The following is a 13,552-nucleotide window of genomic DNA, read 5'->3' on the forward strand; positions in this document are numbered from 1 at the left end:
AACCTATAACTGGCACTGCAGTAGTGCTCCCCAGTCTCCCCCACAATTATAAGCTGTGTGAGCTGAGCAGTCAGACAGATATATAATATATATAGATGATGCAGCACACTGGCCTGAGCCTGAGCAGTGCACACAGATATGGTATGTGACTGACTGAGTCACTGTGTGTATCGCTTTTTTCAGGCAGAGAACGGATATATTAAATAAACTGCACTGTGTGTCTGGTGGTCACTCACTATATAATATATTATGTACTCCTGGCTCCTGCTATAACCTATAACTGGCACTGCAGTAGTGCTCCCCAGTCTCCCCCACAATTATAAGCTGTGTGAGCTGAGCAGTCAGACAGATATATATAATATTATATATAGATAATAGATGATGCAGCACACTGGCCTGAGCCTGAGCAGTGCACACAGATATGGTATGTGACTGAGTCACTGTGTGCTGTGTATCGCTTTTTTCAGGCAGAGAACGGATTATAAATAAAACTGGTGGTCACTATCAGCAAAACTCTGCACTGTACTGAGTACTCCTAATGCTCCCCAAAATTAGTAAATCAAGTGTCTCTCTAATCTATTCTAAACGGAGAGGACGCCAGCCACGTCCTCTCCCTATCAATCTCAATGCACGTGTGAAAATGGCGGCGACGCGCGGCTCCTTATATAGAATCCGAGTCTCGCGATAGAATCCGAGCCTCGCGAGAATCCGACAGCGTCATGATGACGTTCGGGCGCGCTCGGGTTAACCGAGCAAGGCGGGAAGATCCGAGTCGCTCGGACCCGTGAAAAAAAACATGAAGTTCTGGCGGGTTCGGATTCAGAGAAGCCGAACCCGCTCATCTCTATTTACAGCAACACTAAATTTCCACAGTGACTACCTTTAATCTGTGGAAGCTAACACACCTACAGTATCAGACATTACCATCTGAACATATACCCGAAAGGACACTTGATCCCACTATTTCTCCTAATACCAACACAAGGAGACTAGGGAGGTAAATATATCCTACTAAAAATAATGTTCATTCAAGGTGTGAATTTATATGACTGATTACATCTAGAGATGAGCGCCTGAAATTTTTCGGGTTTTGTGTTTTGGTTTTGGGTTCGGTTCCGCGGCCGTGTTTTGGGTTCGAACGCGTTTTGGCAAAACCTCACCGAATTTTTTTTGTCGGATTCGGGTGTGTTTTGGATTCGGGTGTTTTTTTCAAAAAACACTAAAAAACAGCTTAAATCATAGAATTTGGGGGTCATTTTGATCCCAAAGTATTATTAACCTCAAAAACCATAATTTACACTCATTTTCAGTCTATTCTGAATACCTCACAATATTATTTTTAGTCCTAAAATTTGCACCGAGGTCGCTGTGTGAGTAAGATAAGCGACCCTAGTGGCCGACACAAACACCGGGCCCATCTAGGAGTGGCACTGCAGTGTCACGCAGGATGTCCCTTCCAAAAAACCCTCCCCAAACAGCACATGACGCAAAGAAAAAAAGAGGCGCAATGAGGTAGCTGTGTGAGTAAGATTAGCGACCCTAGTGGCCGACACAAACACCGGGCCCATCTAGGAGTGGCACTGCAGTGTCACGCAGGATGGCCCTTCCAAAAAACCCTCCCCAAACAGCACATGACGCAAAGAAAAAAAGAGGCGCAATGAGGTAGCTGTGTGAGTAAGATTAGCGACCCTAGTGGCCGACACAAACACCGGGCCCATCTAGGAGTGGCACTGCAGTGTCACGCAGGATGTCCCTTCCAAAAAACCCTCCCCAAACAGCACATGACGCAAAGAAAAAAAGAGGCGCAATGAGGTAGCTGTGTGAGTAAGATTAGCGACCCTAGTGGCCGACACAAACACCGGGCCCATCTAGGAGTGGCACTGCAGTGTCACGCAGGATGTCCCTTCCAAAAAACCCTCCCCAAACAGCACATGACGCAAAGAAAAAAAGAGGCGCAATGAGGTAGCTGACTGTGTGAGTAAGATTAGCGACCCTAGTGGCCGACACAAACACCGGGCCCATTTAGGAGTGGCACTGCAGTGTCACGCAGGATGTCCCTTCCAAAAAACCCTCCCCAATCAGCACATGATGCAAAGAAAAAGAAAAGAAAAAAGAGGTGCAAGATGGAATTGTCCTTGGGCCCTCCCACCCACCCTTATGTTGTATAAACAAAACAGGACATGCACACTTTAACCAACCCATCATTTCAGTGACAGGGTCTGCCACACGACTGTGACTGATATGACGGGTTGGTTTGGACCCCCCCCAAAAAAGAAGCAATTAATCTCTCCTTGCACAAACTGGCTCTACAGAGGCAAGATGTCCACCTCATCATCACCCTCCGATATATCACCGTGTACATCCCCCTCCTCACAGATTATCAATTCGTCCCCACTGGAATCCACCATCTCAGCTCCCTGTGTACTTTGTGGAGGCAATTGCTGCTGGTCAATGTCTCCGCGGAGGAATTGATTATAATTCATTTTAATGAACATCATCTTCTCCACATTTTCTGGATGTAACCTCGTACGCCGATTGCTGACAAGGTGAGCGGCGGCACTAAACACTCTTTCGGAGTACACACTTGTGGGAGGGCAACTTAGGTAGAATAAAGCCAGTTTGTGCAAGGGCCTCCAAATTGCCTCTTTTTCCTGCCAGTATAAGTACGGACGGTGTGACGTGCCTACTTGGATGCGGTCACTCATATAATCCTCCACCATTCTATCAATGTTGAGAGAATCATATGCAGTGACAGTAGACGACATGTCCGTAATCGTTGTCAGGTCCTTCAGTCCGGACCAGATGTCAGCATCAGCAGTCGCTCCAGACTGCCCTGCATCACCGCCAGCGGGTGGGCTCGGAATTCTGAGCCTTTTCCTCGCACCCCCAGTTGCGGGAGAATGTGAAGGAGGAGATGTTGACAGGTCGCGTTCCGCTTGACTTGACAATTTTGTCACCAGCAGGTCTTTCAACCCCAGCAGACTTGTGTCTGCCGGAAAGAGAGATCCAAGGTAGGCTTTAAATCTAGGATCGAGCACGGTGGCCAAAATGTAGTGCTCTGATTTCAACAGATTGACCACCCGTGAATCCTTGTTAAGCGAATTAAGGGCTCCATCCACAAGTCCCACATGCCTAGCGGAATCGCTCCGTGTTAGCTCCTCCTTCAATGTCTCCAGCTTCTTCTGCAAAAGCCTGATGAGGGGAATGACCTGACTCAGGCTGGCAGTGTCTGAACTGACTTCACGTGTGGCAAGTTCAAAGGGCATCAGAACCTTGCACAACGTTGAAATCATTCTCCACTGCGCTTGAGACAGGTGCATTCCACCTACTATATCGTGCTCAATTGTATAGGCTTGAATGGCCTTTTGCTGCTCCTCCAACCTCTGAAGCATATAGAGGGTTGAATTCCACCTCGTTACCACTTCTTGCTTCAGATGATGGCAGGGCAGGTTCAGTAGTTTTTGGTGGTGCTCCAGTCTTCTGTACGTGGTGCCTGTACGCCGAAAGTGTCCCGCAATTCTTCTGGCCACCGACAGCATCTCTTGCACGCCCCTGTCGTTTTTTAAAAAATTCTGCACCACCAAATTCAAGGTATGTGCAAAACATGGGACGTGCTGGAATTTGCCCATATTTAATGCACACACAATATTGCTGGCGTTGTCCGATGCCACAAATCCACAGGAGAGTCCAATTGGGGTAAGCCATTCCGCGATGATCTTCCTCAGTTGCCGTAAGAGGTTTTCAGCTGTGTGCGTATTCTGGAAAGCGGTGATACAAAGCGTAGCCTGCCTAGGAAAGAGTTGGCGTTTGCGAGATGCTGCTACTGGTGCCGCCGCTGCTGTTCTTGCGGCGGGAGTCCATACATCTACCCAGTGGGCTGTCACAGTCATATAGTCCTGACCCTGCCCTGCTCCACTTGTCCACATGTCCGTGGTTAAGTGGACATTGGGTACAACTGCATTTTTTAGGACACTGGTGAGTCTTTTTCTGACGTCCGTGTACATTCTCGGTATCGCCTGCCTAGAGAAGTGGAACCTAGATGGTATTTGGTAATGGGGGCACACTGCCTCAATAAATTGTCTAGTTCCCTGTGAACTAACGGCGGATACCGGACGCACGTCTAACACCAACATAGTTGTCAAGGCCTCAGTTATCCGCTTTGCAGCAGGATGACTGCTGTGATATTTCATCTTCCTCGCAAAGGACTGTTGAACAGTCAATTGCTTACTGGAAGTAGTACAAGTGGGCTTACGACTTCCCCTCTGGGATGACCATCGACTCCCAGCAGCAACAACAGCAGCGCCAGCAGCAGTAGGCGTTACACGCAAGGATGCATCGGAGGAATCCCAGGCAGGAGAGGAATCGTCAGAATTGCCAGTGACATGGCCTGCAGAACTATTGGCATTCCTGGGGAAGGAGGAAATTGACACTGAGGGAGTTGGTGGGGTGGTTTGCGTGAGCTTGGTTACAAGAGGAAGGGATTTACTGGTCAGTGGACTGCTTCCGCTGTCACCCAAAGTTTTTGAACTTGTCACTGACTTATTATGAATGCGCTGCAGGTGACGTATAAGGGAGGATGTTCCAAGGTGGTTAACGTCCTTACCCCTACTTATTACAGCTTGACAAAGGGAACACACGGCTTGACACCTGTTGTCCGCATTTCTGGTGAAATACCTCCACACCGAAGAGCTGATTTTTTTGGTATTTTCACCTGGCATGTCAACGGCCATATTCCTCCCACGGACAACAGGTGTCTCCCCGGGTGCCTGACTTAAACAAACCACCTCACCATCAGAATCCTCCTGGTCAATTTCCTCCCCAGCGCCAGCAACACCCATATCCTCCTCATCCTGGTGTACTTCAACACTGACATCTTCAATCTGACTATCAGGAACTGGACTGCGGGTGCTCCTTCCAGCACTTGCAGGGGGCGTGCAAATGGTGGAAGGCGCATGCTCTTCATGTCCAGTGTTGGGAAGGTCAGGCATCGCAACCGACACAATTGGACTCTCCTTGTGGATTTGGGATTTCGAAGAATGCACAGTTCTTTGCTGTGCTGCTTTTGCCAGCTTGAGTCTTTTCATTTTTCTAGCGAGAGGCTGAGTGCTTCCATCCTCATGTGAAGCTGAACCACTAGCCATGAACATAGGCCAGGGCCTCAGCCGTTCCTTGCCACTCCGTGTCGTAAATGGCATATTGGCAAGTTTACGCTTCTCCTCCGACAATTTTATTTTAGGTTTTGGAGTCCTTTTTTTTCTGATATTTGGTGTTTTGGATTTGACATGCTCTGTACTATGACATTGGGCATCGGCCTTGGCAGACGACGTTGCTGGCATTTCATCGTCTCGGCCATGACTAGTGGCAGCAGCTTCAGCACGAGGTGGAAGTGGATCTTGATCTTTCCCTAATTTTGGAACCTCAACATTTTTGTTCTCCATATTTTAATAGGCACAACTAAAAGGCACCTCAGGTAAACAATGGAGATGGATACTAGTATTCAATTAAGGACTGCCTGCCGAGTGCAGACACAGAGGTAGCCACAGCCGTGAACTACCGTACTGTACTGTGTCTGCTGCTAATATAGACTGGTTGATAAAGAGATGTCTATGTAACTATGTATGTATAAAGAAGAAAGAAAAAAAAACCACGGTTAGGTGGTATACAATTATGGACGGACTGCCTGCCGAGTGCAGACACAGAGGTAGCCACAGCCGTGAACTACCGTACTGTACTGTGTCTGCTGCTAATAATATAAACTGGTTGATAAAGAGATGTCGTAGTAGTATGTATGTATAAAGAAGAAAGAAAAAAAAACCACGGTTAGGTGGTATACAATTATGGACGGACTGCCTGCCGAGTGCAGACACAGAGGTAGCCACAGCCGTGAACTACCGTACTGTACTGTGTCTGCTGCTAATATAGACTGGTTCATAAAGAGATGTCTATGTAACTATGTATGTATAAAGAAGAAAGAAAAAAAAACCACGGTTAGGTGGTATACAATTATGGACGGACTGCCTGCCGAGTGCAGACACAGAGGTAGCCACAGCCGTGAACTACCGTACTGTACTGTGTCTGCTGCTAATATAGACTGGTTGATAAAGAGATGTCTATGTAACTATGTATGTATAAAGAAGAAAGAAAAAAAAACCACGGTTAGGTGGTATACAATTATGGACGGACTGCCTGCCGAGTGCAGACACAGAGGTAGCCACAGCCGTGAACTACCGTACTGTACTGTGTCTGCTGCTAATATAGACTGGTTGATAAAGAGATGTCTATGTAACTATGTATGTATAAAGAAGAAAGAAAAAAAAACCACGGTTAGGTGGTATACAATTATGGACGGACTGCCTGCCGAGTGCAGACACAGAGGTAGCCACAGCCGTGAACTACCGTACTGTACTGTGTCTGCTGCTAATAATATAGACTGGTTGATAAAGAGATGTCGTAGTAGTATGTATGTATAAAGAAGAAAGAAAAAAAAACCACGGTTAGGTGGTATACAATTATGGACGGACTGCCTGCCGAGTGCAGACACAGAGGTAGCCACAGCCGTGAACTACCGTACTGTACTGTGTCTGCTGCTAATATAGACTGGTTGATAAAGAGATGTCTATGTAACTATGTATGTATAAAGAAGAAAGAAAAAAAAACCACGGTTAGGTGGTATACAATTATGGACGGACTGCCTGCCGAGTGCAGACACAGAGGTAGCCACAGCCGTGAACTACCGTACTGTACTGTGTCTGCTGCTAATATAGACTGGTTGATAAAGAGATGTCTATGTAACTATGTATGTATAAAGAAGAAAGAAAAAAAAACCACGGTTAGGTGGTATACAATTATGGACGGACTGCCTGCCGAGTGCAGACACAGAGGTAGCCACAGCCGTGAACTACCGTACTGTACTGTGTCTGCTGCTAATATAGACTGGTTGATAAAGAGATGTCTATGTAACTATGTATGTATAAAGAAGAAAGAAAAAAAAACCACGGTTAGGTGGTATACAATTATGGACGGACTGCCTGCCGAGTGCAGACACAGAGGTAGCCACAGCCGTGAACTACCGTACTGTACTGTGTCTGCTGCTAATATAGACTGGTTGATAAAGAGATGACGTAGTAGTATGTATGTATAAAGAAGAAAAAAAAACCACGGTTAGGTGGTATACAATTATGGACGGACTGCCTGCCGAGTGCAGACACAGAGGTAGCCACAGCCGTGAACTACCGTACTGTGTCTGCTGCGACTGGATGATAAATGATATAAAAAATATATATATATCACTACTGCAGCCGGACAGGTATATATTATATATTATATAATGACGGACCTGCTGGACACTGTCTGTCAGCAGAATGAGTTTTATTTTTATAGAATAAAAAAAACAACAACACACAAGTGAAGTCACACGACGAGTGTTTAACTTTTTCAGGCAATCACAATATAAGTATACTACTAACTATACTGGTGGTCAGTGTGGTCAGGTCACTGGTCAGTCACACTGGCAGTGGCACTCCTGCAGCAAAAGTGTGCCCTGTTTAATTTTAATATAATATTATGTACTCCTGGCTCCTGCTATAACCTATAACTGGCACTGCAGTGCTCCCCAGTCTCCCCCACAATTATAAGCTGTGTGAGCTGAGCAGTCAGACAGATATATAATATATATAGATGATGCAGCACACTGGGCTGAGCCTGAGCAGTGCACACAGATATGGTATGTGACTGAGTCACTGTGTGTATCGCTTTTTTCAGGCAGAGAACGGATATATTAAATAAACTGCACTGTCTGGTGGTCACTCACTATATAATATTATGTACTCCTGGCTCCTGCTATAACCTATAACTGGCACTGCAGTGCTCCCCAGTCTCCCCCACAATTATAAGCTGTGTGAGCTGAGCAGTCAGACAGATATATAATATATATAGATGATGCAGCACACTGGGCTGAGCCTGAGCAGTGCACACAGATATGGTATGTGACTGAGTCACTGTGTGTATCGCTTTTTTCAGGCAGAGAACGGATATATTAAATAAACTGCACTGTCTGGTGGTCACTCACTAGTAAACTCTCTGCACTCTCTACACTTCTACAGTACTCCTCCTAGTCCTAAGCTCCAGTAAATCTCTCTCTCTTATAATCTAAATGGAGAGGACGCCAGCCACGTCCTCTCACTATCAATCTCAATGCACGTGTGAAAATGGCGGCGACGCGCGGCTCCTTATATAGAATCCGAGTCTCGCGAGAATCCGACAGCGTCATGATGACGTTCGGGCGCGCTCGGGTTAACCGAGCAAGGCGGGAGGATCCGAGTCTGCTCGGACCCGTGAAAAAAACCATGAAGTTCGGGCGGGTTCGGATTCAGAGAAACCGAACCCGCTCATCTCTAATTACATCACAGCTTAACATTGAATTATTCTCAAAACTATTTCTCCACTGGAATTACATATAAACTTGAAGTGTTATTCATCAAATGCATGAAGACTACAAATGATGTCTGCATTTATATACCTCAGTATCAGGACCATATTGATATATTTTATAATCTATGTGTATATGTTGTACTGATTAAATATCGATTTCTATTCCTTTTATTAGCAGTGTTCTCTGTTTTCATAGTACTAACCACTTTTATAATATATATTGAAATTTGTCTTGTAATTACATGACTAGGCATCTAATAATGTGTTTGATGTTTAGCACTGTATACTTTTGTAGTTTTTTCCCCCTGATACATATACAGGATCTCACAGACATATAATACTGTTAATAAATAGATGTTTGCATTATATACTGTTATCATTATTACAAAGGTCACAAAGTAATTTCCAATGCCCAAGGAGAATTTTTGGTTTGCATCCAGTGATTGAGAACACTGTAAATTGGTCTATGCCTGACTGTGATACATATAAAAAGGAACATAAACATGTGCTATACTGTAACTCCAGGAAATTCTGTTTTTCAGCAACACCATGCACTACCACTTACTGTGGATATGCTATATTTTACCTAGAGTGACAATGGTATGCACTAAAGGTAACATTGTGTAGTGTCACATAAAATACCTAATGTCACAAAATATACATATTCTTATCTAGTCATACAGACATGCAGTAACACAAATCTATAACACAGTTAAATAAATGTATAAAGTACTACAAACAAAACACTCCTAAATCATTGTGCAGCGTGCCTTTAATACCTATTGGGGGTAATTCCAAGTTGATCACAGCAGGAATTTTGTTAGCAGTTGAGCAAAACCATGGGGGTCATTCCGAGTTGTTCACTCGTTATTTTTTTCTCGCAACGGAGCGATTAGTCGCTAATGCGCATGCGCAATGTCCGCAGTGCGACTGCGCCAAGTAAATTTGCTATGCAGTTAGGTATTTTACTCACGGCATTACAAGGTTTTTTCTTCGTTCTGGTGATCGTAATGTGTTTGACAGGAAGTGGGTGTTTCTGGGCGGAAACAGGCCGTTTTATGGGTGTGTGCGAAAAAACGCTATCGTTTCTGGGAAAAACGCGGGAGTGGCTGGAGAAACGGAGGAGTGTCTGGCCGAACGCTGGGTGTGTTTGTGACGTCAAACCAGGAATGAAACTGACTGAACTGATCGCAGATGCCGAGTAAGTCTGGAGCTACTCAGAAACTGCTAAGAAGTGTCTATTCGCAATTCTGCTAATCTTTCGTTCGCAATTTTACTATGCTAAGATTCACTCCCAGTAGGCGGCGGCTTAGCGTGTGCAATGCTGCTAAAAGCAGCTTGCGAGCGAACAACTCGGAATGACCCCCTATGTGCACTGCAGGGGAGGCAGATATAACATGTGCAGAAAGAGTTAGATTTGGGTGGGTTATTTTATTTCTGTGCAGGGTAAATACTGGCTGCTTTATTTTTACACTGCAAATTAGATTGCAGATTGAACACACCACACCCAAATCTAACTCTCTTTGCACGTGTTAAATCTGCCTCCCCTGCAGTGCACATGGTTTTGCCCAACTGCTAACAAAATTCCTGCTGCGATCAGCTTGGAATTACCCCCATTGTGCAGGCTTGGACTGGGCCACCGGGGAGCCGGTGAACTCACCGGTAGGCCCTGCCTAGTATTAGCCACGCCCTCTTTTGTGTGAGGGTGGGACTGCGCTCTCCTCCCCGGCTCTCGTCCCAGCCAAAGTGGCAGCAGCCAGGAGGTGATCCCGGGTGGCAACAGTGATTGCACAGTCGGACTGAGGGGAGGAGAGGCGCGCGCTGCGTTCTCCTCCCCAACTACAGGACCAGCAGCCAGCAGGTGATCCCTGGGCGGCGGTGGTGATTGCACAGTTGAACTGAGGGGAGGAGAGGCGCACGCTGCGCTCTCCTCCCCGGCCCCCAGCCACAGGACCAGCAGCCAGCAGGTGATCTTGGGCGGCGGCGGTGATTGCACAGTCGGAGTGAGGGGAGGAGAGGCGTGCACTGTGCTCTCCTCCCCAGCCACAGGACCAGCAAACAGCAGGTGATCCCTGGGCGGCGGTGGTGATTGCACAGTTGAACTGAGGGGAGGAGAGGCGCACGCTGCACTCTCCTCCGCGGCCCCCAGCCACAGGACCAGCAACCAGCAGGTGATCCCTGGGCGGTGGCGGTGAATAAACCCTTATACTTTGTGCTTAGATTGCGCTGTGTGCTGAAATGACATACATATAGTGTGATGCATAGAACAAGTGAGATTTAAGTTATGTATTATAAGAGAAGAGATATATCATATTTATGCTATTGGTGGTTCTCTTCTGGCTCCTCCTTTCCCCACCATCGCCAGTCCAGACCCGCCACATCTTCAGTCTGCACCACCTCTTTTCCACCAGCTTCACCTCTAACTTCTTCATAGCTGAACTATTTATTCTGATAAAATGTAAAACTTCATCAGTGTTTACAAGGCAGGTCCATTAACTTTGGGTAAAATTGAGTCTAGTGTGTTTGTGTGATCATAAGTTGCAGATAAAAACATTTTCTATAAATCCCTGCATAATATGTTGCCACTATATAAAGGCACAGTCGGACTGAGGTGAGGAGAGGCATGTGCTGCACTCTCCTCCCCGTCCCCCAGCCACAGAACCAGCAGCGGGAGCAGCAGCAGAGGGGGTGTATGTGTATCTGGCACTGCACTGCTGGGGGCAACTGTGTATCTGGCACTGCACTGCTGCGGGCCATCTGTGTATCTGGCACTGCACTACTGGGGGCGTATGTGTATCTGGCATTGCACTACTGGGGGTGTATGTGTATCTGGCACTGCACTATTGGATGCATCTGTGTATCTGGCCCTGCACTACTGGGGGCGTATGTGTATTTGGCACTGCACTACTGGGAGCGTATGTGTATCTGGCACTGTTGTGGGCATCTGTGCATCTGGCACTGCACTTCTGGGGCATCTGTGTTTATGGCACTGCACTACTGTGGTCATTATTTGTATCTGGCACTATACTGGGGTCTTTATGTGTATCTACTGTTCTCTCCCGGTGTAACCCAGGCGCATATACTATTGCTCTCTCCCGGTGTAACCCAGGCACATATACTACTGCTCTCTCCAGATATAACCCAGGCTCATATACTACTGCTCTCTCCAGATGTAACCCAGGCTCATATACTACTGCTCTCTCCCAGTGTAACTCAGGCGCATATACTACTGCTCTCTCCTGGTGTAGCAGCAGTGCAAACGCTAAGCCGCCACCCTTTGGGAGTGTATCTTAGCTTAGCAGAAGTGCGAACGAAGGGTTAGCAGTTCTGCTAATACATTTTTTCATGCAGTTTCAGAGTAGCTCGAAACTTACTTCTACCTTGCGATCACTGCAGACAGTTCAGTTCCTGTTTTGACGTCACAAAGACGCCCTGCGTTTGGCCAGCCACTCTCCCATTTCTACAGGCACGCCTGCGTTTTCTGCTGACACGCCTGCATTTTTTAGCACACTCCCGGAAAATGGTCAGTTACCACCCACAAACGCCCCTTTCCTGTCAATCACTCACTGATCACTCGAGCGATATAAAACAGTCGTTCGGCCATGTGTAAAACTGCAAAGTTTTGTGTGAAAGTACTGCGGCCCATACGCATGCGCAGAACAGCTGATTTTTAGCCTGATCGCTATGCTGCGAAAAACGGCAATGAGAGATCAACTCGGAATGAGGGCCATACTACTGCTCTCTCCTGGTGTAACCCAGGCGCATATACTATTGTTTTCTCCCGATGTAACCCAGGCACATATACTACTGCTCTCTCTTTGTGTAACCCAGGCGCATATACTACTGCTCTCTCCCGATGTAACCCAGACACATATACTACTGCTCTCTCCCGATGTAACCCAGACGCATATACTACTGCTCTCTCCCAATGTAACCCAGACGCATATACTACTGCTCTCTCCCAATATAACCCAGGCGCATATACTACTGCTCTCTCTTTGTGTAACCCAGACGCATATACTACTGATCTCTCCCGATGTAACCCAGACACATATACTACTGCTCTCTCCCGATGTAACCCAGACACATATACTACTGCTCTCTCCCGATGTAACCCAGACGCATATACTACTGCTCTCTCCCGATGTAACCCAGGCACATATACTTCTGCTCTCTCCCGATGTAACCCAGGCACATATACTACTGCTTTCTCCCGATGTAACCCAGGCACATATACTACTGCTCTCTCCCGATGTAACCCAGGCACATACACAACAGCTTGAAGTGAGCAGCGAGGTAGAGCTCTTTTTCTTTATATACTATGCTAGGTGGTGCCTATAATGGCTGGCCACTTCTCTCTGGTCACTTGGACACACTCGTTCCAGCATATGGTAACGCCCCTTACTGGGCCACTGTGATTGCATTTCCCTGGTGGGCCCTTCACACCCCAGTCCGACACTGCTATTGTGTATATTCAGGCATTTCAATAAGCATGTAGCAGTATAATAAAGGGGAGTACAAGGGATTGAATATGTAAACTGAAATATTTTTACTAATGAGTGAGTGTTTTTTACGTATTTTTATTATGTTGTAATACAAGGTGCTCTCAGTGTCAGACCATGTTAAGGACTAGCACCACCAGTAGACAGCTTTGAGCATCTGCCTTTGGTGCCACTACCTGGACTATAATGAATAAAGAAAGCTATAATAAGGGAGGGGGGTTTCAGTACCACGGCATGCCCACTCTTGCAGGGCAAATAAACAGACCAGCTGGGACAGGGTGTCAGTATTGCAAAGTTTGAAGGGTTTAATCATTTCATCAGGAGTTCAAATTGAAAGAGAAACACATGTACCTTGTATCCCACTGCTCATTCCCCATGTGCAGGATCCAGCCAGTGCCGCAATGACATCATCTCACAGCGCCAAGTCGCTGGCATCAGTCCAATCTCCAGGTGGCCAGCTCAGTGTGCACTGTCCCCATGACAACCAATCTCTCTGTGCAACTGTAACCAAATATACAAACAACTGAGATATTAATAAATGATATAGAAGCAACTGTATCAAAATGAATATTGGATGCATAAAGATCAAATTATAGCGAATGAAGGGAAAGCACTGGGCT

General features: G+C 46.4%; 1 long non-coding RNA gene across 2 annotated transcripts in view; it reads right to left on the reverse strand.

The window, feature by feature from the left end:
• Positions 1-13,552, reverse strand: part of LOC135051167 (uncharacterized) — a 94,583-nt gene that overhangs the window by 80,223 nt on the left and 808 nt on the right. Inside the window, exons 2-3 of one of the 2 annotated variants that reach the window (XR_010242089.1) lie at positions 13,284-13,433; positions 10,760-10,878 (exon numbers count right to left, since the gene is read on the reverse strand). This is a non-coding gene — a long non-coding RNA (uncharacterized LOC135051167). Of the gene's footprint in view, positions 1-10,759; positions 10,879-13,283; positions 13,434-13,552 lie in introns of those variants that run through there. The other variant, XR_010242090.1, reaches the window with a different exon arrangement.

The sequence above is a fragment of the Pseudophryne corroboree genome, chromosome 2 (genome assembly GCF_028390025.1).
Source record: "Pseudophryne corroboree isolate aPseCor3 chromosome 2, aPseCor3.hap2, whole genome shotgun sequence".
NCBI lineage: Eukaryota > Metazoa > Chordata > Amphibia > Anura > Myobatrachidae > Pseudophryne > Pseudophryne corroboree.